This window comes from Petaurus breviceps, unplaced genomic scaffold (assembly GCF_028583685.1).
Source record: "Petaurus breviceps papuanus isolate PSGF00001 unplaced genomic scaffold, PetGlider_PUasm1.0 175, whole genome shotgun sequence".
In the NCBI taxonomy this organism is placed as follows: Eukaryota; Metazoa; Chordata; class Mammalia; order Diprotodontia; family Petauridae; genus Petaurus; species Petaurus breviceps.
Window position 1 is genome coordinate 69,664,015 of NW_027185764.1, and position 15,485 is coordinate 69,679,499.

The 15,485-nt window shown below is 36.9% G+C and overlaps 1 protein-coding gene across 5 annotated transcripts in view; it reads left to right on the forward strand.

Annotated features, from left to right (window-relative positions):
- The window catches only part of KIAA1958 (KIAA1958 ortholog), a 245,429-nt gene that overhangs the window by 88,596 nt on the left and 141,348 nt on the right, over positions 1-15,485 (forward strand). Inside the window, exon 2 of one of the 5 annotated variants that reach the window (XM_069085325.1) lies at positions 851-979. The exons of the other annotated variants lie outside the window; for them this stretch is intronic. The gene's annotated coding sequence lies outside the window, so the exon portion shown is untranslated. The remainder of the gene's footprint in view (positions 1-850; positions 980-15,485) is intronic. 5 annotated transcript variants of the gene reach the window in all.

Consider the following 15,485-nt stretch of genomic DNA (forward strand, 5'->3'; position numbering starts at 1 on the left):
CTTCTTACTTAAACTTAGCAGTTGTTCTTCCTTCAGATGCTGTCATCTCAGCTGTGTGGTACAGATAATAGAGACATTTAGATAAGTAAGATGCATGTTGGTGCAATGGTCAGCTGAGACTTCGAGGAGGAGGTGAGATTTAACTAGGTCTCAGAGGATGGACAGGATTTGGATCAGTGAGGGCGGGGGGGGGGGGAGAGAAGCATGCCTGGTGAGGGAAAGAACTTTAATGAAGATACAAAGGAAGAAATGACCGTGGCTGGCAGGTTCTTAGGGACAGCAGGAAGACCAGCCTGTCCAGTATGTAGGGTAGATATCAGAGACTGGAAGTGGGGTGGGAGGACTCCGAATAGTATCAGATTTTGGAGTACCTTGAGTTGCAAAGAAGAGTCTAGATTTGATAGAGGAAGTAGCAGTCAGACGTTGATTTAAAAGCAACCGAAGGGTGAAAGGTTGATCTCCTTTTCTTCTGTCCCTCAGTCATCTAAGTACAGACCCTGAAATGTTTTTGGAAGCACAAAAGTGTATAATTGAGTAGAGCTTTATTGTTTTAGAGCATGTGGAATATTTTGGACTTTCCTGAAACATTTGTTTTATCCAATTTCAATAAAAAAAATAAGCTTGGGTAAAGTTTGAGCCATGATTAGAATTTAACATTAAATGAGTTAAATAAAAAAGAGAAAATATCATTGAACTAAACCAAAAGTGAATTAAAAAATAATACTAGAAAATTATAACCCCGTTTGTTGGGAGGTGGAGGTTGTATGTGGTAGTAGCTTTTCAATCCACCCAGGTAGATATCTGAAACTAGAGGGCAAAAGCTAAAAAAAAATCCTTTATTTTCAACTAGGAGGGCTGCCTGTCCTGGTTATCCAGTCCTAGGTTATGGAGCCAGAGCAAATTGTGTAACCCGCCATATGCTCTTTGGCTTATCAAGAAAAGAGTAACTTGGTGAGACCCCCTCTGACTGCTGTTCCAGGTGAGTTTGGAACATTATGTGTTTGAAATATCATGGGCACTACAGCTATGTGGTGAAGTTGGTGTCGTCATGTAAAATCCCCATGACTTAGTATCTAAAAGCAACAGGGTTCCTACAGAATTATTCATCTAAGTATCATATTAGTCAGCTTTGCAAAAAGCAAGTCAAGAAAGGAATAATGAAAAGAGCTGAGATGTGTACTTACTATCACTCAGCAAAGGTAGTCCAATCACACTGCACTGAAGAACCCTGATGATGCCAGTTGGAAAAGGAAAGGTTAGGAGACTCGGCACGATGGCCCCATTAGCAAGCTTGCTACTAAGCTGGGGTAATTTGCCAAGTAGCAAATATGATAGACGTTTTGCTATTTCCACTGCCTGCTAATCAACTAGGGGTTAGCATTCTTGTGGGCTAGCATTATGGTGTTTCCTATCTAAGAGCCTTGACATTCATTACACACCTTCCCACTACAACAGTATTAATGTGTGTATTGGAGGGTGCAGAGGGGGCCAACAGAAGGTCATAGAATTAATTTTCATGACTTTTGTTTAGTGGATATTAGTTATTAAAGGAAGTGGGAAAGACTTATGTTTGGAATTATTTAACCATGATTGCTTGGGAGATGTACCTTCAGTGATTAATGGAATTCACACAAGAAGATTTTAGAGCTACCCAACTAAAATTTTAGTAGTGGAATTGGTGGTTTGGCAATTATAACCTAAGTTCTCTGTTCATCTCTTACTTAGATGCTCCACCAGTACCTCAAATTCAACATGTGTGAAACTTAGCTAATCAATTAGTCAATCAATCAGTAAACATTTGTTAAGTGTGTACTATGTGCCAGGTATTGTGCTAAGTGCTGGGGATACAAAAAGAGGCAAAAAAAGAGGCCTTACTCTCAAGGAGCTTATAATCTAACTACCACTCCAAAACTCTGCTTCTACTTCTTGTTTCATGAATTGTCTGTGGCACCCTCTCTCATATTTCATAATCTTTGTCACATCTTTGACTCCTCATAGCCAATCAGTCAGCCGCCAAATCCTGGTGATTCTGCCTTTGTAACATTTTTCATACCTCCTTTCCTCTTTTTCCATTTTCCCATTTCCATTGCAGTCATGGTTGTAGGTCACTTCTCCCTCTCCCTCTCCCCCTATTACAATTTACCTGGATTATTTTAATAGTATGCTAAGGTCATTTCTTAATTCCACTGTCAGAAAAGTCTTTTTTAAAATTTACTTTAAGTTTACAACATGCAGTTCCACAAGCTTTTGAGTTCCAAATTTTCTTCCCTTCCCTCTCCTCCCTACTACCCCACTATGGCAGCATGCAATCCAATACAGGTTCTATAAATATCTCCACATTAAACATTAGTCAAGTCATAAAAAAGAATTATAACTAGTGGAATGAACAACAAGAAAGAAGAAACAAAACAAAAAAGAGAGGGAGCAAGTAGTTTGCTTCCATCTGCATTCAGACTCTGTAATTCTTTCTCTGGGTGTGGATAGCCCTCTCCATCATGAGTCTTTTGGAATTGTCTTACAGCCTTGCATTTCTGAGAGGAGCCCAGTCTATCAAAGTCAGTCATCACAGATGCAATGTGTTATTATGAAGTCCATGGGCTCCTCATTTCTTATAACACAATAGTATTCCTTTACATTCATATACCACAACTTGTTTAGCCATTCCCCGATTGATGGACATCCCCTTGGTTTCCAACTCTTTGCCACCAAAAAATACATACAAGTCCTTTTCCCATCTCTATGATCTCTTTGGGATATAGCCTTAGAAATTATATTGCTGGGTCAAAGGGTATGCACATTTTTTTTTGCTTTATTTTTTTTTTGGAGGGCAATTGGGGTTAAGTGACTTACCCAAGGTTACACCACTAGTAAGTGTGTCAAGTGTCTGAGACTGGATTTGAGCTCAGGTCCTCCTGACTCCAGGGCTGGTGCTCTATTCACTCTACCACCTAGTTGCCCCTGGGTACGCACATTTTTAGAGCTCTTTGGGCATTGTTCCAAATTGCTCTGTAGAATGCTCTCCTCATCAGTTCATAACTCCACCAACAATGCATTAGTGTTCCAATTTCCTCACATCTTCTCCAGCATTTATCATTTTCCTGTTTTGTCACGTTAGTCAATCTGACAGGTAAGATGTGGTACCTCCGAGTTCTTTTGATTTGCATTTCTCTAATCAATAGTGATTTAGAGCATTTTTTCATATGATTATAGATATCTTTAATTTCTTCCTCAGAAAACTGCCTGTTCTTATCTTTTGACCATTTATCAATTGGGGAATGACTTGTATTCTTATATATTTGACTCAGTTCTCTATATATTTTAGAAAGGAAGCCTTTATCAGAGACACCGGTTATAAAAATTATTTCCCAATTGTCTGCTTCCCTCCTAATCTTGGTTACATTGGCTTTGTTTCAATTTAATGTAATCAAAATGATACATTTTGTATTTCATAATGCCTCTATCTCTTGTTTGGTCATAAATTCTTCTCTTCTCTATAAATACTGTCAGAATAATCTTGAAACAGCTAGCTGGCGTAGTAAATAAGAGTGCTGAGCATAAAGTCAAGAAGACTTGAGTGAGAATCCTGCCTCAGACACTAACTGTGTGACTTCAGTCAAGTCACTTAATCTCTCAACCTCAGTTTCCTCATTTGTAAAAGGAGAGAGTTGGAATTGATGGGTTCTACGGGCCCTTTCAGCTCCAAGCTTTATCTAAATCCTATGTAAATATCAAGTGGTACAAATCTTTTGCTCAAAAACATTGTGACTTTCAATGGTCTGTAGCAGCAGTACTCAAATGTTTTGGACTCGTGACCCCTTTACAAAACTCTTACATATTATTGAGGACCTCTTTACATTCTTAATTATTGAAGACCCCGAAGAGATGTTGTTTATATGAGTTATATCTATGGATATATACTATGTTAGAAATTAAAACTGATACATTTAAAACATTTATCAATTCATTTTAAAATAATAATGAGCCCATTACATGTTAACATAAATAACATTTTAATGAAAAATAATTATTTTTTCTAAGACAAAAATTAATGGGAAATGTGGCGTTGTTTTACATATTTTTGCAGACCATAATAGAAGACAGCTGGATATTCATATCTGATTCTGGATTCAATCTTTTGCCACGTGTTGTTTTGGTTAATGTGTATGAAGAAAACCCAGCCTCGTGGAGATAATGTAGTTGGAAAAGGGGAAAGTATTTTAATCGGCAAATATATATTAATGGTATTATGAAAATATTTTTGACATTTTGGCCCCCTTAAAGGGTCTCATGGACCCCTCAGGGTCCTTTGACCATACTTTGAGAATTGCTTGTCTCTAGGGTTCACAATTCTGTCTTGTATTCAAGGCATTCAACATCTTGACCTTTTACTCTTAGCTTTCCAGGATTATCTCATAAAGTCCAATTCAGATGCCACGAAACCCTGACCACCACCTATCCCTTCATCTCCCAAATTGATAATAAGTGATCTTCCTCTGCAGCCCTCACAATAACACTTTCTTTAACAACTCTCTAATATGCTCATCATGTAATAATGTCTGTTATGGTTATCTGTGTTTGTGCCCTGTCTTCTTAGTGTTAATGCTACCATTATCCACAATCCTATGCTTACCTTATTTATAAAGTACCTGTGTTATAGAGCAGAGGTGTCACACTCAATCCATCCTGCATTCAGCCACCAAAGTGATTTTCCTGAAATGCAGGTTCAATTATGTAGCACACATATTCCTCATTCCCCACTCAATAAACTCCAGAGGCTTCCTAATTACCTTCAGGAGCAAATACAAAATGTTCTGTTTAGCATTCAAAACCCTTCATAACCCAGTGCTTCCCTACCTTTCCAGTCTTCTTCCACCTTATTCCCAAACACATAATTCTTCAATACAATGACACTGACCTCCTGGCTGTTCCATGAACAAGATACTCCATCCCTAGGCTTTGGGCATTCTCTTGGGCTGTCTCCTGTGCTTGGAATACTCTCTTCTGCTCTGACTACCGACCTTTAAGTTCCAACTAAAATCCTGCTTTCTACAAGAAGTCTTCCTCAACTCTCTTAATCGCAGTGCCTTTTCTCTGAATTATTTCCTATATATCCTGCATATAGATTGCTTTGTGTATATTTATTTGCGTAATGTCTCCCCCATTAGATTATAAACTCCTTGAGGTCAAGGAATGTCTTTTGACTTTTTTGTATCCTCAGTGCTTAGCACAAGGCCTGATACATAGTAAGTATTTAATAAATGCTTGTTCCCATCCCTTGCCCCCAAATGTGTTTGTGTTTTATTTATCATTTTTTGTATTGTCATTAGTATGATAAGATGTGGCAGAACTGCCTGAATCTCTCAACTTTATCTCGAAGAACATTTTGTGTGTATGCTAATTTAGTGCCTTATGTGTTACAGGTATTCAGTAAACAGTAATTAAGTATTTCCACAAATGTGACTACTCATTAAACATCCTTTCAATACTCATTCATTCACACTGCTGTGTGAACACTTCACTAGGCATTGCAGAAAGAATGAAGCCAATGAAATTCAATATGGATACATGTTGAATTTTATACTCAGGTTTTCAAAACAATCCATTTCATAAGTACAAGATGGGGAACAAGTGATTTATCTGGGAAAAACTTTTGGAGATTTTAATGGACTACAATTTCAATTAGTTATCAATATAACATGGTGCCCCAGTATGAGGTAAATGGAAAATTTGCCTTTTAGTAACTATTTGCTATTGTGTATTTAGTTTAGAAATAATAATAATAGCTAGCATTTAGATAGTGCTTTAAGGTTTTTATCACTTGGTCTTCATGACTGTCACAAAGGTTAGAACATCTTTTATGAATATTTCTTATTACTCTGGATTTAATTTGATTTCAACAAATTAATAATTTTATTGATGTGAACCCTCTAGCTATCTATTGGTACCCTTTACGCTCTCCATATGACTGGCCCATATCATTCTCATATCATACATTTCCTCAATGGTATCTCTTACCATATTGGTTGAGTATAAATGGTTACTGGAAATATGATGCAGTCTGAAATATGTGTGCAAACTATAGATCTCTCCTTTATTTTTCAGGTCATCTGCAACTTAAGTTCCATGGAGACTGTAGCATCATTCCCAGATCAGAATCATAGAATTTTAAAGTAGGAAGGGAACTCAGAAACCATCTCACCCAAGCCACACCTGAAAGAAATCTATACCATAACATAGCTGAAGAGCTGTCATCCAGTCTCTGTTTGACAATATTCATTGAAGGAGAATGGATCACCCTCTAAAGTAGTCCTTTCCACTTTTGAACACCTCTAATTCCTAAGAAGTTTTTCCTGACATTAAACTTAAATTTATCTAACCAGGACAGAATATAGAAAGATCAGTGTATAGAGCCCTGGGCCAGGCAGACCTGACTTCAAATCTGGCCTTAAACACTTACTAGCTTTGTGACCCTGAATAAGTCACTTATCCTTATTTTGTTTTAGTTTTCTCACCTGTAAAATGGGATAATAATATCACCTACCTCCCAGATTTGTTGTGAGGATCAAATGAGATAATATTTGTAAAGTATTTAGCACAATGCCTAGCAAATAATAAGTGCTTAATAAATGCTTGTTGCCTTCCTTATTCCTGGAAGTTCTATTTGTCAGCACAACCAGTGATCAAAGCTTTTTAATCTGTCATTTCCTAATGCTGATTCATTGAGCTTACAGCCCATTAAAACCCCCAAATCTTTTTTTTTCTTCAGATAAATCATTCCTTCCCCATCCTGTAGTTGTGAAGTAGATTATTATAAAAATCTGAGTGTAAGACATTACATTTTTCTGTATTGAATTTCATCATACTAGCTGGCCTGTCAAGATAATTTTGGATCTTGTCTTTGCCAACAGTGTGTTGGGTATCTTTTCCAGCTCTTTGTTATTTGAAAATTGAATGAGAAGGCTATCTATATTTTTATCCAAGTCATTGATAATTTTTTGGGGGGGTGGTGAGGCAATTGGGGTTAAATGACTTGTCCAGGGTCACACAGCTAGCAATTGTCAAGTGTCTGAGACCACATTTGAACTCAGGTCCTCCTGACTCCAGAGCCATGCTCTGTCCACTGTGCTGCCTAACTGCTCCAGTGCTAAGCATATATCTCCTTAGGTGATACTGCTGGAGTTTTCCTTTCAAATTGATGTATTCAAATTCAAATAATTAAGTCTTCTTCTTAAGTCTGACCATTCAATCAGTTCCAAACTACCTAGCTATTCTCCCCATCTCATTCTTCTCCACAAAAATCACAATTAGGCTAGTCCTTGGATAATAAAGATATAGTCAGTCCTTCACTTGTCCCAAACTCAAAGCTTTGCCAATTTGGGCTCTTCTGGGCATAACTTTCAAGAATCCAGAGTCACTGGGCGGCTAGGTGGCGCAGTGAATAGAGCAGTGGCCCTGGAGTCAGGAGGACCTGAGTTCAAATGCGGCCTCAGACACTTAACACAAAAAAAACTAGCCGTGTGACCTTGGGCAAGTCACAACCCCAAATGCCCTCCAGAAAGCAAAAAAAAAAAAATAGTAACAATAATCCAGAATCACTTTTACACCAAGATGGGGCATCATAGTAGGATTTTGGTGGGAAGTTCATACTTATTATTTAATGGAATTTTGTTTACCATGGTACAGCTAGGTGGCACAATAGATATGAGTCCTGGACTTGGATTCAGGAAGACCAGAGTTCAAATCCTGCTTCAGACCCTTACTACCTGTGTTACCCTGGGCAAATCACTTAACCACACTCAGTTTCACCTGTAAAATGGGACTAATAATGACACTTCCCTCCCAGGGTTGTTGTGAGGATAACTATGCATTTAATTAGTAAGTGCTTTGCAAACTTTGAAGTGCTGTATAAATGCTAGCTATTATTATAATGAATAATAAACTAGTCAAAAAAGGTGGAGAGGCAAAGAATCTTGTTTGTTTGTAGGTGGCAAGGTTAAGTATAGTCTTCTTGGACAGCAGTGCAACCTGAAATACAAATCCAGTATAACCTGAAATATAAACTATTCATAACCTTTGGTCCAATAATTCAGCTTTTGGGAATGCAGCCAAAGGAAGTAACTACAAAGAAAAAAAAATCCATATCATTTGTGCAGAAATGTTCATAGCAGCACTATTTATAGTGGGGAAACATTGGAAACTACCCAAATGCCCAGTGATTGTAAAATGAGATCATGAAATGACTAAACAAGCTAACACAATGGAATGAATATTAAATAGCTATTTAAAAATACAATATGTGGACTGTGTCAAGGTAGAGAAATGTTTGCTAATTAATGTTCAATGAAAAAATCAGAAACGTTCTATGGTACCATACAAATAGTATTCCAACTCTGGTTATAGATACATTTGTGTTAGGAAAGATTAGAAGAGAACTTATAGAGACAGAGTGTTGTTTGTTGTTGTCTTTGTTTTCCAAGCAGATCAATGAGGTGATGACGTTGGGGTCAGCTGTGGCTGATTTGTAGAGATGGAAATGGTATAGAATTGAATGATCATTGGTAGTAGAGTATAATGTAGTAGAGAATTTTCTTTGGAGCCAGAGGACCTGTGTTCAAAACTTGGCTCCCCCATTTACTGTGTGACCTTGGGCAGGTCTCTTTAACCTCTCTGTGCCTCAGTTTCTTCAATAGCAAAATGCATGGGTTGAACTAGATGAAATTTAAAGTCGCCCCCAACTCTAAATCTTTGAGCCTAAATTTCTCTTTTTCTATAAAGACCATTTTGGGGTTTACACCCATGATTTCATCAGGTAGGTAATTTCCTACCGGCAGCTTTGATAGAATGCTATGTCTATAGACAGGAAGATCTGAGTTCAAATCTAGCATCAGACACTTAACTGTGTGACCCTGGGCAAGTCACTTAACCCTGTTTGTCTCAGTTTCTTTATTTATAAAATTAACTGGAGAAGGAAGGAGCAAACCACTCCAATACCTTTGCCAAGAAAAACCCAATGGAATCATGAAGAGTTACATGACTGAAACCAACTCACAGCAATTTATATTTGTAATGAGTGCTCCAGGGCTCTGAGACATTAAGAGACTTACTGATGGTCACACATCCAGTCTCTATCTGAGGCAGAACTTGAAGCTAGGTCTTCCTGAATCTAGTTCTCGGACCCTCTGTCCTTTTGCAAAGTCATTTATGTTGATGATTTCTAAAAATTGAAAGAAAAAGGGAATCATTAGCAGACTGAAGCCATCACTTAGCACTAGGCCCTCAGTCTGTGGATCTTGTCCCTGAGAATAATGTCATTGTAGCTTAGGGAAGTTAACAATGGCAGTGTCATTACAAAATAGACAGGATTATATTGGGTTTCTGGGAGGCCCTTAAAAGACTGAGAAAGTTTAGAATTTCCCATACTTGGTGAATCCTCAAATCTACATCATAATGTTGAGAGAGAGGAGATGAGAGAAAACAAGAGGAAGAAGGAAGAAGTGTAGGAATCTGAAGAGTAGAAATCTGATCTGCTTTTTTTTTTTTCAGCAAGTAACTGTACCCCACCCTATCATCCGCAACTGATGTTACTTTACATAACTCCGCAGAGGTCCCAAGCTGGATTTACATAGTTTGTGTTTCTGAAATAATATCTGTTTTCTTTGGCATCAAAACTTGATCTAAGTAAAGGAGATGATTTCAAAGGTCCTTACCAGCTCTCAAATTCTATTTATCTAAGATTCAAATGTTAAGTAGATGTCTTTATAAAACAAACAAAAATCAAACTGGAACTTTTATTGAAGATATCATTAGATATTTTCTAAAGGAACAGATAGTCACCTTCACTATTCAGCTTTTCATGATGTGACAGAAAAAATAATGAGGGAGTTGGGCATAGTGGAAATTGTTTAGTTGTTTGATTGTTTCTGACTTTGTGTGACCCTATTTGTAGTCTTCTCGGCAAAGATACTTGAGTGGTTTGTCATTTCCTCCTCCAGCTCATTTTACAGATGAGGAAACTGAGGGAAGCAGGGTTACATTGCCCTGGTTCACAGAGCTAGTATCTGAAGTCAGATTTGAGCTGGAGTCTTCCTGACTCCAGGCCTGGCCCTCTATCCACTGCTCTACCTGGATTCACATGGTTATTATTTTACTGGTGTGACTTTAGGCAACTCAACTTCTCAGTTTCCTTATATGTAAAAGAGGAAATGATGACAAGTGACTCTTCCTTAAGCTCTATGTGACTTGTGAACATTCATTCAAAGGAGATCAGCCTATCAATCCACACAGAAAAAACAAAATGAATGAAGAATACAGTGGTGAGATTATGACATATAATTAGTCAAGTGGCCCCCTTTAGCCCTAGATCCAGGATTCTATGAGTCTCTGATCCAAACCAAATTTGATAATTAGTTAATCGAGTATTTATTAAGTGCATTGCTATGCTAAACTCTGCACTGGACATTGGACATACAAGTACCCAGATTTAGCTAATCCTTACTCGCAATGAGCTTACTTTCTAAATAATTAACAAAAAATGTTAGGAATAGCAAGGGGCAGAGAAGCAGCATGGTTTAGTGAACAAAGAACTGACTTTGGAGCCTGAAAGACCTGGGTTCAAGTCCTGCCTCTGATACATTCTGGCTGTGTGATTCTGAGCAAATCACTTAATCTCTCTGTGTTCTTTGTTTAGTCATCCCAGTCCTATCTGACTCATGGTGACCCCATGCGGGGTTTTCTTGGCAGAGACACTGGAGAAGTTTGCCATTTCCTTCTCTGGTTCGTTTTACAGATGAGGTAACTGAGACAAACAGGATTAAGTGACTTGCCTAGGGTCACACAGCTAGTAAGTGTCTGAGGCCAGATTTGAACTCAGGAAGATGAGTCTATCTTTCTGACTTCAGGCCTGGCACTCCATCAACTGCACCACCTCACTACCCCATCTCAGTGCTCTAGGCTTTTCTCTAAGACTATACATCGCAGAGCAGGTGCTATCCTTTATCAGTAGACGGAGTCTCTTCATCTGGGCTCCTTAAATTAGTGACATCACAGTTCCAGTCCCCATACCTAAGTAGGAGTAAGAGCGAAGCCCAGGGATTATTTTTGGCAAAAACAGAGTAAATAGATAGGCACACATCCTTTCAGGAGATTGGTAGATTTTATTGACCAGGGATCTATAGAGGAACTTTGTTCTGATGATATCAAATCAGATAGGGATAGGGAAGGTACATAAAAATATAGATCACTTCTTATGTCACTGACCTGTCAGTAAGCATAAAGTAAGTTAGCATTGTGGTATCCATTGATAAGGGTTATGAGACGTTACTTCCTCTTTTTTACTCTTCTCTCATTCATTGTAAAAAGAAAGAACATATAACAATAGAAAGTGTTTCCTGTTGATTTGGAATGTCCACAATACTGAGATTTGTACTTATGAATTTCCTTTGCCACTTTTCAAGTAACTGAAGCTTTGGGTCAAGGGGTCTTGAAACCCTACTCTGGTTACAGTCCTAGCCAGCACCCCACTGACTGCCTAATCCTAGCTCCCCTTTACAACCCTGCCTGACAATAAAAACAACAAAAAAAAGTAAGTCCTTGACAGCACAGCAGGAATACTTTTTTATTTGTCAAAAGCAAAATCTGCCGTCTTTTTATCCATAGTATTTCACTTTTTTTTTTTTTTTTGCATTGGGTAACCCAGTTTTGGTCAGTGCCCTAGTGATTGATGTTTGAACAAACATTGTTGGATTCTTCTTATAGGAATCTCCTAAGGTGTCAATCTGACCCATCCCTTTAATGTAATAATATTGAAACATTCTCTGGCAGGTCTAGAGCTAGAATGAAAAAATAAGATTTAGGGAAGAAAAATGGCAGTTTTTCCAGTTTGGGTAGGGAAATAAGCAAACAAAAATCTTTTTAATACAATCATTTACATTGTCTTTCCAGTTTCAAGGTTTTCCTGGGGTTCTGAGCCTAACTGGGTTTGAGTAACACCATCTGTGTGTTCTTTGGAGATGCTCTACTTTTTGCTGACAATACAATCAAAGTATTGACCCACTAGAAAGCTCAGGTTTTGTGTGTGTGTGTGTGTGTGTGTGTGTGTGTTTTTAATTTTATTAATTTGTTTCCTTTTAGTTTACAGGATTCAATTCCACAATTCCTTGAATTTCACATTTTGTCCTCCACCCATGGCGGCTTATAGTCAAGTATAGGACCTGTAAATACTTTCACATTATACATTGGTCAGGTTATAAGGACGAATTGTACCGGCTGGAATGAAAAATGGTAAAGAGGACATAAAACCAAATAAGAGAACGAAAAAGATCAGGTATTTTGCTTCCACCTGGATATAAACTTAGTTCTTTCTCTGGATGCACATATTTCTCTCCATCATGAGTCTTTTGGGATTGATTTATATCACTGCATTGCTGAGAAGAGTCCAGTCTATCAAAGTTGGTCATCACATATACATTGTGTCTGTAATTGTGTACAAATTTCTCCTGGTTCTACTCTTCTCACTCGATAGCTCAGTTTTTTGATTTGACAAGAATAATTATTCTAGAATTTAACTTTGTTTTCACTTTTACTGGTTTTCCTTTAAAAAATATATCATTTTTACTGTTACCTTTTGTTTTTACATCATCTTTATTTCTGGATATATCCCTTCACTATCCAGTGATACTATCCAGTAAGGTGTCTATTAATCAATCAATTAACAAGTACTAGTTAATGGCCTTCTATGTGCCAGGCACTGGAGATACCAAGAATGGAACAGTACCTATTCCCAATGAGTTTACATTCTAATGAGGAAGATAAGTTATATATAAAATATATAGCATAAATATAAAGTTAATAAATGCAAATATGAAAGAGGGGGGAAAACGGTTCAACAGTTTAGTAAAATCAACCAACACACCAACTATGTCTGATAGTAGATGCACTATTCTATACCCTTAGTACCTTATCTCTGCAAAAAAAAGCAAACAGACATGATTCTTCCACTCTTTTCTGGGGTAAAACTTGTTCATTATGATTTGAAACTATTTTTGTTGTTGTTCAGTTGTTTCAGCTGTGTCCAACTCTTCATGACCCCATTTGTAGTTTTCTTAGCAAAGGTGCTAGAGTAGTTTGCTATATTCTCCTCCAGCTTGTTTTAAAGATAAGGAAACTGAGGCAAAAAGGGTTAAATAAATTGCCCAGGGTCATACAGTTAGTGTCTGAGGTCACATTTGAACTCAAGTCTTACCAACTCCAAGTCCAATAATCTATCCACTGTACCACACATCTGCACCTCTAGACTGTTTAATTTTACTTTTTGTTCTTTCCATTCATATTGTCATAATCATTTTGTATTATTGTGCTGAATATGTTTACTTCATTTTGTATCAATTCCTCATCTTCCCAAGGTGGCGTGAATTTTTCATATTTGTTTGTCATTTCTTATGGCACAGTAACAAATCAATTACAGGAATATACCATTGTTTAGCTCTTTCCATTTTATGGATATTTACTTTATAGTTTTTTTTCTACTACAAAAGTCCTATTATGAATATTTTTAATGTACATTGTACATTTTTGTATGTGACCTTCTTGGGCTATATATCTAGCAATGGGATCACTTAGTCAAAGAGTATAAACATTTTAGTCAGTTTTTTAATAGCTTAATTCCAAATTGTTCATATGTATGTGTGTATATATAGATATGTGTATATGTATACATATGTATTTATGTATGTATGTATGTATAGCTCAATCAAAAGTCTATAAGTTTGTCAGTCTTTCAAGAGATTTAGAGGAAGGTGCCAGAATGTTAGATTAAAATTCTATGGGATATGGAATAAAAATTGCACAAGAAACACAGATATGGATGGGTTATATGCAATCTGCATCATTGGAGAGTATACCCATAATGATGAGATCACTAATTAGTCTTATAAGGATCTTTTATCACGTTGACTTATATGAAGTTTTTCTTTAGTACTGTGAGCTTAAGCCTTTCTAGATTTTTAAGCTTTTATATTATATTTTACAATTAACTAATATTTATCTCATCTTGCCCTCACTTGAAAAAAGAAAAAAAAACATGTAAGAAATACTAATAGTCATGCAAAAAAATTCCTTCGTTAGCTATGTTTAAAAATGTATATTTCATTCTGTATATTACTTCACTATGAAAAGTGGGGTAAATTGTTTCTTCATTGGTTCTCTGGAATCCTTGTACATTGTGTTGATCCGAATTTTCAAGTCTTTCAAAGTTGTTTGTTTTATGATGTTGTTATTTCGTAAATTGCCCTAGTCCTACTCACTTTACTCCACGTCATACAAATACATACAAATCTTCCCAAATTTCTCTTGATCATTTCTTACAGGGTAATAATATTCCATTACGTTTAAATATCGTAATTTGTTTAGCCATTCTCCACTTGCTTGGTACCCTCTTGGTTTCCAGTTCTTTGCCACTACAAAAGAGTGCTGCTATAAGATATTTTTCTATTTATTTCCTTTCCTTCTTTCTTTGATCTCTTTGGAGCATAGTAGTGTTATCACCAGATCAGAGAGTATGCACAGTTTAGTGACTTTTGGAGCATGGTTCCAAATCATTTTCTCAAATGGCTGGCTCAGTTCACAGTTCCATACACAGTATATGAATGGTCTTCTTTTTCTGTAGCCCCTCCAACATTTATCCTTTTTACCCATCTGATTTGCAAACTAACCTCAGGTTAATTTATTGGAAATTCTCCAATTATTATTAATTTGGACCATTTTTATATGTCTGTTAATAACTTGGAATTCTTAGCTTGAAACTGCCTGTTCCATGTGTTGATTGTTTATCAGTTGTTATTATTCTTATAAATTTGAATCAGCGTCCAAGATGTAGCTTCCTTCCCCCTCCCCCGTTTATTTATTTATTTTTAATTTACAACATTCAGTTCCACAAGGTTTTGTGTTCCAGATTTTCTCCCCCTCTCTCCTTTTTCGCCTCCCCAAGAAGTCATGCAATCTGATATAAGCTCAAAGTATACATTCACAGTAAACATATTTTCACATTAGTCATATTGCAAAGAATTATAACCAATGGAATGAACCATGAGAGAGAAGAAACAAAACAAAAAAGAGAGAGAGCAAATAGTATGCTTCACTTTGCATTCAGGCTCCATAATTCTTTCTCTGGATTTTCCATCATGAGTCTTTGGGAGTTGTCGTAGCACTTTACATTGCTGAGAGGACTCAAGTCTATCAAAGTTAGTCATTACACAATGTCACTATAATCATGTACAGTGTTCTCCTGGTTCTGTTCCCCTCACTCAGCATCAGTTCATACAGTTCTTTCCAGGTTTTTCTGAAATCCTCCTGTTCATCATTTCTTATAATACAATAGCATTCCATTACATTCATATACCACAGCTTGTTTAGCCATTCCCTTATTGATGGGCATCCTCTCAATTTCCAATTCTATGCCACCACAAAAAGAGTTGCTATAAGTATTTTTG